Here is a 16,768-nt window from a genome sequence, read left to right as displayed (position 1 = left end):
GCGCAGAAAAAAAAACTTTCCTGGGTAAGGAAGTAACCTGTTTGCCATTCCAAATTAAAATGATACGTTTTTTTGCTTTAACACACCATCATTAGAACAAACCTAGCCTAGTATCAATGCAGAAAATGGAATTATCCAAGTTAGCAAATGTCTGACATACGAAAAACATGACGTGCACAACCTAAGGCAATTACAACTACTATGAAGTAGTATTCTTGACTGACAACCTCCCCCCGCCCCCCAGGGGCTCGCCACTCTTTGGCGGGTTCGTGCTTGGCTACCACGGGGACCCAGCCTTTCCAGCATTTTTTCACTTCCGTGCTGCATGTCTATCCTCTTGCTATTTTTTCCCCCTCCCTTGGATAACATGTCTGGGGTGTGACTGGGAATGTTATGCATTTTCTGTCGCTGACGTAAGAATAGTCTCACGATTGTTTTTCGCTCGCTTTTCATTTCTTTGTTTCCCTGCTCCTCTCGTTCCTCCGCTTCGGTGTTTGAGGTTCCTCTTTTTCTTCTTCCTCACTGTGTACTCCTGAAGGCCGCCCCACGCGTCTGGCCCGTAACAGGTGACGGGGTAACGCATAAATCCCAGCCGCGGGTAGACAAGTAGAGTTCACACGTACTCCCTGTACAAGCCAGGCCCAGGGAGGAGTGATTGCCTGAGCTGCAACCTTCCCAAATTGCCGATTGGTACGTCTGTGAGGTGAGAACAGTCACCTATGGCTGGTGCGCCCCCTTGTGAAGGAGGCCCCCAGTTGGGAGGAGCACGCCATCGGAGACGCTGCCAATCACGGGGGATTTCCTCGCAATAAGTCAATCATCTTCACAGTCAACGTTTACGAAACTTAAACGTAATGAGGCTAATAATTCCAAGACCCTTCCCGCTGCACCACGGTTCCTCGTCGTCTCACGTACTGAAGACGTCAGTCCAGTCCTTCGCCACGGTAAATCTGTTTATTATTCAGAAAGGTGTTGACGCAATTGCCGGCCCTGTGAAATACTGCTCTAGTTTATGAAATGGCACTTTGCTTTTGGAGACTACTTCTGCTTCTCAACCACAACTGCTTGCCGCCTCGCTTCTCCACGGCTACCCTGTTTGTCGAGGCCCATATAACTTCAAATTCTTCCCGTGGTGTCATTTACACTAAGCTGCTCGACGATCTAACCGAGTCCGAAATCCAGTTTTACCTCTCTGATTAGGGTGTCACAGCCGTCCATCGTGTAATGAAAAAGGTAGATTCCTCCTTAGTGCCCACCCGTACTTCTTTTCTCACCTTTGATAGAGTGGTGCTTCCGTCCAAGGTCAAAGCAGGCTATGAAATTATCACAATCCAGCCGTACATTCCGAACCCCTATGTGCTGCTACCAGTGTCATCGTTTCAACCACACTAGAACGTTTTGTTGATACCCAGCCAAATGTGTAACCTGTGGTAGGGATGCGCACGAAGGCGATTGTCCGCCTTCTTCTCCCCACTGTATCAACTGCAATGGCGGCCATGCCGCCGCCTCTCGGCATTGTCCCGTGTATCTTGATGAGCGGGCTGTCAAAGAGATCCGAGTAAAGGAAAAAACGTGCCTTACCCAGTCGCTCACAAGTTCGTGGCTAGTCGCAAACCCTGCGTTCTCCCGTCTGGCACCTATAGTTCTTTTCTTGTTAGCCCCCGCTTCATGAAGAACATGGCCTTGCAGACATGCGACATCCAATTCAGCTCTGAGGTTGTGAAATCGCCCAGTCTACAGGTAGTATCTCCCCCCCCCCCCCCCCCCCCGTCCAGCTGTGCAAGCCATCAAACTCTCGCATCAAGGGGCGAAGCCACAAGCTACACAACCGGTAGGCCAGGAAGGACAGTAGGATACTCCTGTGAAGACTTCCTCCGTCCCTCCAGCGAGACAATACCCAAGTCTTCCTCTAACCGGAAAGGCTCGATGAAGTCCACCAAAGGCAAACGGTCTTCTCCTTCGCCAACTCGAAGATCCTCTTCGACGATGTCGCCACGTGATACCTTAACCCGGCCGGCCTCCATGTCGGCGGTGCTCACCACCAACAGTTTTTCAGTGTTGAACTCCACAGACCGACCGCACAAACAAGCCGATGCTTCTGTGGACTCCATGGAGAAGGATCCTCCTGCTTCGGTGCCGTCGTAGATAGAGATGGGTCGATCGCGAACTAACGGGTCCAAAGGAACGGTTCACCAAGGTGAACGGAAGGATCGAGGATCGAATTTTAAGCAACGGTCTTTCACAGTTCGCTTCGGTCGCGGCTTTCTGCTCATAGTTCGTTGGAACAAGAAACGGTCGGTCTCGTTCCCGCAACGGCACGTCGGCCCATCTCGTACCCGACGGTGTCGGTCTCCCTCGGGCGGACTCGTCCTTCTTAGCGTTGCCACTCGCCGCAGTTCCACTGCCCACTGCTCCTAGTTAGTTCAGTATCGAGTTGTTTTTCGTTTCGTTCGCTGTGCGCGCCCATTCTAGATCTGTTTCAAACCTTTTTGAACTCTGGACTTTGGTTCTTGTCGTATTAAATTCAGCTTCCACGACAGGTAATTAAAATGTACTTTATAATTACGTAAATTACATAAAAATTACGTGTACTTCACTATTTCGATAAATGGCAGAAGACATACTTACAAAAGGGCAAGGTTTTTTTGTTATTACACATGCAAAGGAAGTCGGCAGGGCACCTCATGAGTGGCCATTTTCCGTCTTTTTTTTTTATCCAAGGTAAAACAGCATGTTCATTGTTATGGAAGGCAGACCAACTTACAACCGACTGCAGCCCGCGCTCTATAATCGAGTGTCTGGTGCCACATTTTGCGAAGAGAATACAATATTATTTGAGTGGTACAGGGTGGCGCACGAAAAATCGGCCCGAATACTAGACTGCTCATTGTCGCCCACCAATCGTCATCTATTGTTTCGAAGTGTGCATCAACTTTTTTCTTTTTACTGCCAAATTATTACGTGTTTATCTATTGTGCTCGTAGCGGTCAACAAGTCTTGCGTAATTGGCGAGCAGTCTTTACTCGGGGCCGGTTTTTCGTGCGCCGTCTTATATTATTTCACTGCGATCAGCCACATAACGCTACAGTTGGCAAAACGAGAGGTCCTGCACGATCACGAACATTGCTTCAAGTGTGTGAGAATTCTGTAATGAATAGAAACTCTGTAGTAGAGAGGGGAAGCAGGTGCCCCCTCTTGGCGCCTTCCATCCTCATTCACCTATGCTACTAATTTTCAGATTTTCATAAGAACCATTTATCACGGACATTGAACGGTGAACGAGTAAAAACGAACGGTTCCCAAAATGAGCAATCACCAGTGAACTAGTTGCTAAGGATGAAGCAGTTTTCCAATCTCTAGTCGTAGCGACTCTTCAGTCTGTCACTCGATAGCCACCTAGGTGACACCCCTAAAACTCTTCCTCATCATGACTCTCCTCCAATGGAACGTTCGCGGCCTTCGGTCCACAAAGAGGATTTACGGCTGCTTTTATAATCGCAGCGTCTCCGTGTACTCTGCCTTCAGTAAACGAAATTGCGCCCTCGTGACCACTTTGAGCTTTCACGTTTCTTACCGGTTCGTTTTGACCTTCCCCCTGAGGTCGGCATTCCATCTCCAGGGGGCGTCACGCTGCTCATACGGGAGAACTTCATTGTCAACCCATCTCCTTGACTACCCATCTTGAAGCTGTTGCAGTTAGCCTTTCCCTTCCCAACCTGACTTTTCCTTTCTGTGCTTTTTATGTCCCTCCGTCATTCGATGTCACCAGCGCAGACTTCTTTCAGCTTATTGGGCAGCTACCTCCCCCATTTTTACTACTCGGTGACTTTAATGTGCATCATCCTCTTTGGGGTTCTCTCAGGACCTGCCAGAGAGGCGCCCTCTTGGCTGACCTCCTTAACCTCTTCCACCTTAATAGTGGCGCCCCCACTTTCCTTTCTGACTCCTCGCACACCTATTCCCATTTGGACCTATCCTTTTGCACTGCCCAGCTTGCCCATCGTCTTGAGTGGTCCATTCTGTCTGACACCTACTCGAGCGACCATTTCCCATATGCTCTACGTCTGGTGACTCGTACCCCCTCCACATGCATGCCCTAATGGCAGCTTACTAAGGCTGACTGGCAGCTTTACTCCTCCCTGGCGACTTTCGCAAAACAAGATTTCCTCAGTCGTGATGACCAGGTGGACTATCTCACAAACGTTATCCATACTGTTGCAGAACGTTCCATTCCTCCCACTCCCTCTTTACCTCGTCGTGTCCCAGTCCCTTGGTGGACTGAGGCATGCCCCGACGCAATTCGCGCATAGAGACGTGCTGTCCGCGTTTTTAACCGCCACCCTACGTTGGAAAACTGCATTCATTATAAAGAGATGCGTGAAAAGTGTCGCCGAGTTCTTCGGGATAGCAAAAGACCTAGCTGGATTTCGTTCACTAGTTCTTTTAACAGTTCCACACCTTCATCTGCCGTGTGGGCCAACCTCCGACAGCTCTCTGGCACCAAGATCCATACCCCAATTTCCGGCCTGACAGTAGCAGACGATGTCATCGTGCACCCTATTGTTATCTCCAACACCTTGGGCCGCCATTTTGCGGACATTTCGAGCTCTTCCCACTATCACCCTGCCTTCCTCCATTGGAAACGAGCGGAGGAGGCTCGGGCGATACCCTTCTCTTCTCCGAATCGTGTGTGCTACAATGCCGCCTTTACTGTGAGGGAGCTAGATCATGCTCTCAGTTCATCTCGATCCTCTGCCCCAGGGGCAGACGCCGTCAACATTCAGTTGTTGCAGCACCTTTCTGTTGCAGACAAGCACTTTCTGCTTAACACGTACAACCGCATCTGGCCAGAGGGTACATTTCCCCGAAGTTGGCGTCAAGCCTCCTTCATACCCATACCTAGACCCGGTAAGGACAAAAACCTCATCTCTCTTACCAGCTGCGTTTGCAAGGTCATGAAACGTATGTTTCGTGCCCCACTGGTATGGTGGCTTGAGTCTCAAAATCTGCTAACGAAAGCACAGTGTGGATTTCGAACGAGGTATTCTGCAGTTGACCATCTCGTTACTTTGACCACCGATGTCATGAATGGTTTTCTGCGGAAATCCCAGACTGTGGCCGTGTTTTTCGATTTGGAGAAGGCCTACGACAACTGCTGGAGATCTTTTATCCCCCGTGCTCTTTACACGTGGGGTTTCCGTGGCCGCCTGTCCTGTTTCCTTAAGAAATTTTTAAAAGACCAAGTTTTCAAGTTGCGTGTGGGTTGTGCCTTGTCGGACACCTTTATCCAGGAAAACGCTGTGCCTCAGGGTTCCGTCCTGAGCGTCGTTCTCTTTGTTATCGCCATTAACCCTATAATGGCCTGTCTCCCGCCGGGCATCTCCAGCTCCCTCTTTGTTGACGATTTTGTCATATATTGCAGTTCTCCACGGACCTGTCTCACTGAGCGGCATATTCAGCGCTGTCTTGATCGTCCTCACTCATGGAGCATCGCCAATGACTTTCGCTTTTCCACTGACAAAACCGTCTGTATGAATTTCTGGCGGCACAAATGGTTTCTCCCACCATCTTTACATCTTGGGCCCGTTGCCTTTCCGTTCGTTGACACTACGAAATTCCTGGGGCTCATGCTCGACAGGAGACACTCTTGGTCCTCTCATGTGTATTAACCTGGCAGCCTGCTGCAAGCAGTTCCTCACTATCCCACGTGTCCTCAATAGTATTCCCTGGGATGCCGATCGAACCACCCTCCTCCTTTTGTACCGGTCCCTTGTCCGTCCGAAACTCGACTATGGGTGCTTTGTTCATGCGTCTGCACCACCATCGTGGCGAAGGCCATTTAATTTTTAATTTTGGACTTCCGTTTCTGTATGGTCTGGTTTGTTGCCCTTTCTCCACGTGCCCATTTTAGCTGTCTTCTCTTATGTCAACTGGGACTGACATACAGTCGTTTTTTTAACTCCTGTCTGTCTTCTTGTTTTATAATTTTGACTTGGGCGCCTTTGACCCCAGTTGTTTTTTGCGCCCTAAAGCAAAGCAAAACAAAACAAAATTGACAACGACATTTGCGCTGTAGAAACAGGCTATTGTCGTTAGCACGGTCTAGGTTAGCCAACGTGAGCGTTACCACGATCTACCGAAAATTTCCTCGAGAGCAGCTAGCAGCTCGCGATCTCCAGTTTGCCGATCACTGATTCATATCATGGATTACTTTTGATCGGATTAGTCACGTTTCTTCTGACATCAGGTAGAGAGTCGTGTCCGGATACGCCATCATCCAGCCGCAAGGCTGCTCGAAACATCGTCTAGGAGCCGCCAGGTGATGCACCGTTAGGCTACGTGGGACATTCAGCTGGGTTTACATGAGGCCAATGCTAGTGACTGGTGTGGATTGCTTGTAAATTATTGCGGGCCACCTTCATCACTTCATGCTCGACGTCTTCCGGACGGCGATAGCATTTTCCACCAGGATAACTGTACGCGTCACGATACCACAATCGTACCACCGTGATTCATGAAGCATGATCGTGAACTATCGTTGATGTTCTAACTACCAAATTTGCCTGGTCTGAACCCGGTGGAGCTCGTTGAGGGCACTGTCGGGCTCCAGCTCCGCGGCAACAAGCCACGAGACAGTAATTTACAGAAATTACATGACTGTGTGTAGACATCTGGTTTAGTGTGTCCATTCGTCCCATTTTTTCCGCGACAGTCCCGTTTATTTCCAAAATTCCAGTGTCTCGGATCTTGTTTTGGAGTCCTCTCCTGAGATCATCTAGTGTGTAAAAGACTAATGACTCCCCTCCCCCCCCCCCCTCCCAAAAAAAGAAAAGAGAAAGAGAGAGAGAGAGAGAGAGAGAGAGAGAGAGAGAGAGAGAGAGAGAGAGAGCGTCCAATATCCATACATATCAGCCCCAAACAGGACTGATCAACATCCGTGCTGAACGTGTAGAGCTGCATGTCTGAGACAGGCATTGTTCTGGCTGCCTCCACACTCGTCTTCGATGATCGTCAGGTGTGATACAAATTCTGCAGCCATCGGTGAAGAGAACCCGACGCCACTGATATAGCTTATATTCCAGGTGTTCCCATGCCCACCTCCTTCGTGCACCACCTAGCTGGTGAGATTTTACTGCCGTTCCTAATAAACGCCTAGAGGCTACATTGATGGTGTGGGTCGACACAGCTCTCCTAGGTGGCTCCAAAAAGCCATAGTGGGTAAGTAGCGGTTTCAGCAGGCTGCCAGTGCGACGCACGTCTTCAGTGTTATGTGCCTCACGGCAGCGTTTCAATGTTCGAAAAACATCGCTGTAGTGTATGCCAATTCCGCGGACAACTTCCCGTGCTGACCACCCCTCTTACAGTAAAGTAAAAATGGGCTGACGCTCTAAGATTGAATAGTATACGCCGGCCGTTGTGGACGAGCGGTTCTAGACGCTTCAGTCTGGAACCGCGCGACCGCTACGGTCTCAGGTTCGAATCCTGCCTCGGGCATGGATGTGTGTGATGTCCTTAGGTTAGTTCGGTTTAAGTAGTTCTAAGTTCTAGGGGACTGATGACAACTGCATTTGAGTCCCATAGTGCTCAGAGCCATTTGAGCCATTTTTGAATAGTGTACACAAGCTGCGCAGCGCGCTCTTCTGAGCTGCACTGTGAATGCGTGTTTATTTGACCTCGATTACACAGATGATTCTACGTAGTGACTTCATGTAGCCATAAAAAAAAGTTATCTTACAGGTTAGTACGCTGTCTAATTCTTGCAGCGGCATGTTTCAAACCAGCAGTAACTATAGTGCGAAGAGTCCACAATTGTTTTCAAAACCCGTTAATAGTACGTTAGAATTATGGCTGTTGGAAACATTTTCCTCCCATGTTTGGTCAAATGCTTTGTGCGTTGCACATACACCCGATATGATACAGGACACTGACAGGCGGCGCTCACAAACTGGGGATGCAAAAGCTGATTACTCGCAAAGTTTTTGGTAAAACTGCAAATAAAAGGAAATTTGATGTGTGTCTAGTTCTACACTACCACAACATTCTCCAACAGTATACAGTGAAAATCTGTTACACAATTTTTCTCTGCCTCTGTAATACCAACAATGTCATCCTTGGAATTAAAAATAATCCTTCCATTAAATTATTTCCTGGAAATTTATCACGTCTTGTAATTTATAATTTTTGCTGCCATGTCCAGGCTCAAAATATTACTCCAAAATTTCAACGCTAATTTTGAAAATTACTCGTAGCATTTTCTTAGTGTAAAGCAGTGCAGTCTCCTGTTCTGAAAAAAAGTGTCTGTTTTGTCGCCAAAAAATATTAGTTTAATTTTTTTATATTTTAAGTGAGGAGAGTTATTCACCAGTAAATTTGATATCAGCGGCTTTACATTTGGATAATTTTGCATTCTAGTAAATCACGAACTCACATTCATAATTGGTTGACAACTACTACGCACAAGTCATGTATTTTGATATAGTTAAAAATATCGTAGTACTACCTACAGTGGCCGCTTGGCTTAAAGCACTATGATTATAGATTAAAAACTACTGTGAGTTTGTTGTATTCCTCAGTGTTACCTTCAGCCAAAGTTTAACACAGCCTAAACGATTTTATTTTGTATATTGAATTGGAGTTGCCTCAGTGGAAGTGAAACTTGTAATAAAACTCGTAATATTTTGCAGTTATGTTGTTACATAGGCTGTACAACGTCAGTTCGTGGTGGAACGTTCCCGTGAGTGAATGGATGTTCGAATCCGTCGTGGCATACCTTCGATGAAAACATCAAGCCAGCCCCGGTCCAAATTGCCCCACCCTTCCATGGCGATCCTACATAAGTCACAAGAGTACATGGTCGTTGCACATCTCGTTTAAATCTATCCCAAATATGTTTGGTTGGGTTTATGTCCGGGGAACAAGCAGGCCTCTCCATTCTGGTGATACAGCACGCCGAAGGAACGTGTTCACGTGAACAACACGATCACGACGCGAATTATCGTCGATCAAGATGAAATTGTCAGGAAAGTGCCGGCGATATGGTCACACTATTGTTTGCAGAATCTCGCCCCTGTATCGTAGAGCAGTGAGATTGCCCTCAGCAACCACGGAAGATAATTGGTTCCAATGGCTCTGAGCACTATGGGACTTTCCATATGAGGTCATCAGTCCCCTAGAGCTTGGAACTAACCTAAGTACATCATACACATCCATGCCCGAGGCAGGATTCGAACCTGCGACCGTAGCAGTCGCGCGGTTCCGAACTGAAGCGCCTAGAACCGCTCGGCCACATCGGCCGGCTAGATAATTGGTGACCTCTAGTAATGACACCCCAGAAGATCACCCCACCGCCTTGTTGCACATGCGGGGGACAGCGTTGAAGGCGTTCGATATTACCGGACTGTCCCCAAACACGTCTGCGAGCAACAGGGCACTACAGATCATGGTGTCGTCCGTAAACAACACACGACGCCAATCCTGGGGCGTCCATTGTGCGTGATTTCTTGCTCGTCTGTAATGGAGTGCATGGTGGTGTGGCGTACGACGTGGTGCTCGCCGTGATCGTTGGGAGCCGAGATTCGTATCATGCAATCGTATCCTAATTGATTTATGCGATACATGACGTCCTGTCGCCTCTTCGAACGCCAAATCCAGTTTTGGGTCACTCAGTCCTCGGTGACTCAAAAGTCGTTGATATCGATCATCATATGCACCTGTAGAACTTGGAAGGCCTGTGCAGTGTGTCATGACTCCACCTGACAATTTGAACCGATTCCATGTCCATACGATGTCACCTTGGCTCCGGTGCACACGTCGAGCAACTTCCCAGGTTGACAAACCTTCTGCACGTAATATGATATGTACCCAATAACTGGTTGCGATTTGCCATCGTTGCATGACGGATGTTCACTCTATTGTTCCACGGACATATCTAATGTGTCCCTATTGGTGCTTCACTTTCAGCTGAAATGCTGCAATCTATTCGAATGCGGCGTTTTACCCATATGTAGCGCTCATGGTAACTGTTTGTAAGTTTGAAATCAACGTCGGGGGTGACCTTCCACTCGGTGCAGGGACAGTCGCAACGGCAATACACTTGCAGGACGTGTGTGTGTGTGTGTGTGTGTGTGTGTGTGTGTGTGTGTGTGTGTGTGTGTGTGTGTGTGTGTTTCTTTCTCAACGTTTTAATTTTCCTTACTCTTGTAGATGAACGTATTAGTAAGTTTATCAGTATTCAGAGACGGGATTAGTAATGAAGAAAAATACGGTAAAGTTTACCAACCAGGTCCATAAGCGGGAGCCACTTGACTTCAGAGTATAGCACGAACGACAAGAATTGAAATCCTGGTAAGAAAATGATGGAATGAACCGCTTGTTAGAGAAAGTTCTTACAGATAACGTTTCTGGAGGAATAAGGCAAGTATTGTTCGAATCGTGTAACTTTATAGCTTTAGAACGTGGTTCCATAACTGACCCTGACCAGCAGATGTACTATATGATGTCTGTCAGTCAGAATGAATATCATAAGGCTTTTTGTTTTTTGTTTCAGGTACGTAAGTGGAACGTATTGACTGCTACGCTAGTTCTGACTGCAATCGAGGATTTGCCATGTGCGGTAAGGGCACTTTTTATTTAATTCATTTCCACAACAAGCACATAATTTATGTCTGTCGTTCACAAATATTCTGGGTGGTGTAGCCCGCCATGTATAAAATACTTTAATTATAAACTTAAAACCGTTTCGACCGTATTACACAATGGCCTCCCTCAGGTCAGTATTAATCCATGGTTTCCTTGGCCACTGTACTTCTTCTTCTTCTTCTTCTTCTTCTTCTTCTTCTTCTTCTTTCGAATAAACCATTTGGAGGGTACGATGAATCAACTTTGGCTACTCTTCATTGTATTAGATTTCCTTAGTTTCCAAATTTCCTTCATCCTTTTAGAGGGTTGTTCCCTTTCTTCTTGAGGTCACTTTCGTCTAGTTGTTTTCTTTCTCTCCTGAAATTCTGCCTTTTGAACTGCCTTTCTGAAATGTGTTCTGTTTTTTATTGTGTCTACTGTAATTCCAGAGTTTTTCATGTCCTCTTCAGTCTCTATGAACCATGCTGGCTTGGATTTGTAGCTATTGAGTAATGTGAATATCCGCTTGGTTAGTCTGTTGTTATCCATTCTGAATATATGTCCAAGAAACTGTAGTCTCCTCTTCCTCATTACATCGGTTAGTTTTTCAGTTTTCAAGTATAGCTCTCCGTTTGGTCTTAACCTGTATTCAGCTTTATCGTTTCTTTTAGCTTCCACTATTTTCCTTCAAATTCTTTTTTCAACCTTCTCTAGTTTTTCAAGATCTCCATTTCTTGTTAGTTTAAGTGTTTCTGCCGCATACAGAGCTTCAGGTCTGGCCATTGTTTGGTAGTGTCTTAATTTCGTGTTCCAGGACAAGGATTATTTGTTATAAACGTTTTTGGTCATATGGAACACACTTTGCATTATATGCACTCTAGTTTCTATAGCTATCTTTTCTTTTGCATTTTGTGTAATCCACTCTCCTAGGTTTTTTTATTGTATTGTTGTCAACTGAAATATTTTGAGGAGCATCACAGATCTTTGTCATGAACTTTATTTTTTCGAAGGATATTTGTAGTCCTACTTTGGCTGCTTGTTTTTGCAGTTCTCTTATTTGTTCTTGGGCATTATCTAGTGAATCTGTAATCAATGCCATGTCATCTGCGAAGGCTAAACAGTCGACAGTGATCTTGATTGGATACTACCTTTTGTAACACAAAATTGAAAAGCGGAGGTGACAATCAATCTCCCTGTCGAACACCTGACTTTATTTCAAACGATTTTGAGAGCTCTCCCGTAAATTTTACTTTCGATTTTGTATTTGTCAAGCTTTAATTTATTTCAGTTGTTTTAGTATCAAGTCCCAATTCTTTTAAGATATCAAGCAGTGTATTTCTGTCAATTGAATCATAGGCTTTTTTAAAATCCGCAAAAGTAATTACATATTTAAAGTTCCTGATTTTCCTCATTTCTGTTCTTTAAGTTTACTATTTGTTCTGCACATGACCTTCCCTTCCTAAATCCAGCGTGATACTCTCCTAGCTGTTTGTCAAGTATTTCTTCTGCTCTTTTTAAAAGCGCGTTAGACAAGATCTTACAGGTCACTGGTAAGAGGGAGATACCCGTATAATTGCTAGGATCTGTGTTTTTTTTTCCTTTTTATTTAGTGGATGTATTAGTGCAGATGTCCAGTCTGGTGGTAAGCTGTGGGTTGTCCACATTTCTTTGAGTATTTCTGATAGACATTGTATCATGTTGTCACTAGAGTACTTTCATAGTTCAGCAACTATATATCCTCTCCAGGTGCTTTATTATTTTTAAGGTCTTTTATGATTTCTTTCATTTCTTCTGTGGTTGGCGACTTTGAGTCCGGTGGTGTTGGGTTTACAATATCGAAATTAAATTTTTCTTTCGGTGGATAACAGTTATGTAGTTCTTCCAAGTATTCGGCAAGTATTCTACAGTTCTCTATGCTATTGTATGCAGTTTTCTGCGTTTTTGGGTCCGTGAAAATTAGACTAGGTGGAGTGTATTTCTATAAGTTGCTTTTGAAAGTTTTGTAAAAGTCCCTAGCATTGTTCTGTTTGAAGTTGGAGTCTATTGATGCTGGTTGGTCTTTCATGTATTGTACTTTGATCTTTTTAAGGCCTTTTGATGCTTACTTCCAGGCTTCTTTTAGGGAGTTCGTATTTTTATCATTTTTATTTGCATCCCATATGTTCCAAGCTCGTTGTTAGGATTAGTTCGTCACACTCATCATTCCACCAGGCAAGTTTCTATTTTTTGGTGAGGAGAATGGTTTCTTCTGCTGTCTGTACTATGTCTTTTTGAAGTTGTTCCCATGTGTTAGGTGTTCTGTTTTCCAAAAGTGTCCTGGAATTATCTTCCTTAGTTAATATCTGAGTGTCAAACTTTTTTGGTTGATATTGGCGCTTTCTTTTATATATTGGCCTAATTTTGAATCTAACAATCGATAGATAGTGGTCTGAATCTAAACCTGCACTCCTAGCAACTTTTGCATTGAGTATCTCTGATGTAGACTGTCTGCTTACAGCAACATGGCCAAGTTGTTTCTCCCCACAGACTGGATTCGGGGATACCCATGTAGTTTGTTTCCTAGGGAGTTTCTTGAAAAATGTTGACTTTAGAACTATGTCATGTTCTCTGCATAAACTAATAAGTTTTTCTCCATTTGCATTGGTTCTTTTATGTGCAGGGAATTTGCCTACTATGGATCGGTGATGACGTTCTCTGCCGATTTGAGCATTAAAATCTCCCAGCAATATTATTGTTTTTGGATGAAATCTGGTCTAAGGTGTTTGACAGTTCCTGCCAAAAAATTTCTGTTTGTTCTTTTTGTGTTCTGTTTTTCGCATTTGTTGGTGCATATGTGTTTACAATGGTATACAGTTTGTTTACTGATTTGAAGGTTAATGTAGAAAGTCTTCCATTGATAGATTCAAATTCTACTATCGAGTTTAATATGTTTCGGTTTACAATGAATACTGTTCCAAATTGGGGTACATTCTTCATAACTCTTTTTCCCAGCTTCCCTTTAAAGATTCTGAATCCCTCTGAATCAAATGAATGTTCATCAGTATACCTTGTTTCTTGGAGTGCTGTTATCATTATATGTTTTCGTTTTATAAAATTTATTAACGTTTTAACTTTTCCTGTTTTTAGAAGTGAGTTTACGTTGAAAGTTGCCAAGTAGTTTATATTTTTGTATTTAATTTTATTTGTTGCTTGCTTACGGCAAGTTTCAGGATGCTCCGACTCATCCTTCGCAACCTGCTGTAGCCCCCCCCCTCCCCGAATCCAAATGCCTACTTTTAATTTCCTTAGAAATTGAAGATTGGTTACTCTTTGGGGTAAAATCTCTTACAAGGAGCGTATCCATTGTTGTTTGTTGGGTTAGGGGAACAAGTCCCCTAAGGATTCTACTCGAGGTTGTTAGCTCTGAGGAACGGTTTTCAGCCGCATCACTGGTGGACAGACGCTGACCATTTAGCCGCTTGTTTCAAGACAGACGCCAAGTGGATTTTTTTTTTTTCCTTCGGTTGCCTCTTCCGTTAGTTCCGCCGCACCGAGAACTATTCCCACCACCTTCACTACCGTTGAGGTCTTCACTGTAGTCCTAGCAAGGAGCCCTTACAACGTACTACCACCCTGGCCAGGTGAACCTTAGTTTCTTAACGAGTTTGTTACTCGTCCTCCTCCTTCCTCACCTCTTGTATGGTGAGGCCTCGGGCTTGGGACAGGCGCAGCGGAATTACTGTAGTTCTCTCTTGTATAAGGCTGCAAGTACAGAACCGTTACAGATTATTGGGTCATTTTTTAAGCCTATCTTTTTAGTAGCACTATCTGATCATGATCTGATCACCATATTACAGGGGGAAATTTGAAAGTTATACATCGACGACAGATGCATGCACCATCTGTAAAACGATACACGTCCAGGAGCTGATCTAGTACTTGCAAAACACTCTCAAGCAGGTCAGGTGCACTGTTTGAGACAACTTATCATTTATGGCAGTGTCACTGATGGTGGAGGCAGGTTGGTGAAGAAACTCCAATGGAAGAAATCACACAGCGAATCGAGTGAGGAATGTGACCGTATGCAGATGATACCTGCTTCTGATAAGCGACGAATCCATCCATCTGGCAAGTGAATATTTAAATACGCCCTGACATTCGTAGCCCGATATTGTGATTAACTGTTCATGGCTACGTGTCACTTTAATGAGAGAGGGAAAAAAAACAAAAAACGGACATGGCAAAAATTACATACTATTGCCTTTAACGTCGGTTTGCTATAGAATTCAAATATAATACATAGGTACTTGCCTGTCTGGATGACCAGACATTAATGACGAAGAACAGCCGTCCGAAATTAATTTGAAATAAATTAGATGAATGTGAATATCTTCGCATCATATGTGTTACGTATATATACACATCAAGAAAGTTTTGCATCACCCCGGTTCCCAGAACTCCTGAAGATCGACGTTGACAGTTCAGAGATGTCTCTAAATCCGCCCAAGGATGTGAACAACAATACATGGAAATGGAAATGCTGTGTGGCTAGGCCCTCCCGTCGGGTAGACCGTTCGCCTGGTGCAAGTCTTTAGAGTTGACGCCACTTCGGCGACTTGCGTGTCGATGAGGATGAAATGATGATGATAAGGACAACACAACACCCAGTCCCGGAGCGGAGAAACTCTCCGACCCAGCCGGGAATCGAACCCGGGCCGTTAGGTATGAGATTATGTCGCGCTGACCACTCAGCTACCAGGGGCGGACAACAACCATGCATGAGCAGCGCCTATTAGACGGAGGGGGTCCGAAAGCCGATACGTTCCAGTCATTCCATCAGGAAGGAAGTACACGGCTGGTGTTGCCTCTAGTTATAGACGGTCAGTACGGCGGTTCGATCGTGTCCGCATTGTTACTTTGTGCCAGGAAGGGCTCTCAACAATGGAAGTGTCCAAGCGTCTCGGAGTGAACCATAGCGATGTTGTTCGGACATGGAGGAGAGAGAGAGAGAGAGAGAGAGAGAGAGAGAGAGAGAGACATGAACTGTCGATGACATGCCTCACTTAGGCCGCCCAAGAGCTACTACTGCAGAGGATGACCGCTACCTACGGATTATGGCTCGGAAAAACCCTGACAGCAACGCCACCATGTTGAACAATGCTTTTCGTGCAGCCACAGGATGTTGTGTTACGACACAAACTGTGCACAATAGGCTGCATGATGCGCAACTTCACTCCCGTCGTCCGTGGCGAAGTTCATATTTGCAACTACGACATTATGCAGCGCGGTTCAGGTGGGCCCAACATGATGCTGAATGGTCCGATCTGGATTGGCATCACGTTCTCTTCACCGATGAGTGTCGCATATGCCTTCAGCCACACAATCGTCGGAGACTTGTTTGGAGGCAACCCAGTCAGGCTGAGCACCTTAGACACACTGTCCAGCGAGTGCAGCAAGGTGGAGATTCCCTGCTGTTTTGGGGTGGCATTATGTGGGGCCGACGTACGCCGCTGGTGGTCATGGAAGGCGCCGTAACGGTTGTATGATACGTGAATGGAATCATCTGACTGGTAGTGCAGCGATATCTGCAGCATATTGGCGAGGCATTCGTCTTCATGGACGACAATTCGCGCCCCCATCGTGCACATCTTGTGAATGACGCCCTTCAGGATAAAGAAATCGCTCGACTAGAGTGGCCAGCATGTTCTCCAGACATGAACTCTATCGACCATGTCTGGGCTGGATTGAAAACTGCTGTTCATGGACGACATGACCCACCAACCACTCTGAGGGGTCTATAGCGTATCGCTGTTGAGGAGTGGGACACTCTGGACCAACAGTGCCTTGATAAACTTCAGGATAATATGCCACAACGAATACAGTATAAATGTTTCTAAAATCATTTCTCAAGTGTCATAAAGACACTGTAGATGCTGTCTTCTTTACTAGCATCTACTGTTGATTCATGAACGTTGAGATTCTCTAGAAATCTTATCGAAGCAGTTGCACAAATTATTAGTCTGGCAGACAGACATAAACAAGGGCGAATCAGGAAGTCATTGCCCCGATTTTTTATTAGTCGAAATGAGGTGCATACAGTTAATTCAAGAGGACGTGCTACTGGGTATTAGAGGTACCGGTGTCTTACAGCAATCTGGACCACCAGCTCTGA

The 16,768-nt window shown here is 45.4% G+C and overlaps 1 protein-coding gene across 1 annotated transcript in view; it reads left to right on the top strand.

The window, feature by feature from the left end:
• Positions 1 to 16,768, top strand: part of LOC126470529 (liprin-alpha-1) — a 1,209,312-nt gene that overhangs the window by 222,848 nt on the left and 969,696 nt on the right. The window contains exon 2 of the mRNA XM_050098447.1: positions 10,547 to 10,612. The gene's annotated coding sequence lies outside the window, so the exon portion shown is untranslated. The remainder of the gene's footprint in view (positions 1 to 10,546; positions 10,613 to 16,768) is intronic.

The sequence above is a fragment of the Schistocerca serialis genome, chromosome 3, assembly GCF_023864345.2.
Source record: "Schistocerca serialis cubense isolate TAMUIC-IGC-003099 chromosome 3, iqSchSeri2.2, whole genome shotgun sequence".
Taxonomy (NCBI): domain Eukaryota; kingdom Metazoa; phylum Arthropoda; class Insecta; order Orthoptera; family Acrididae; genus Schistocerca; species Schistocerca serialis.
The sequence above is the reverse complement of the archived record's forward strand: the minus strand, read 5'-3'. Positions and strand labels throughout refer to the sequence as shown.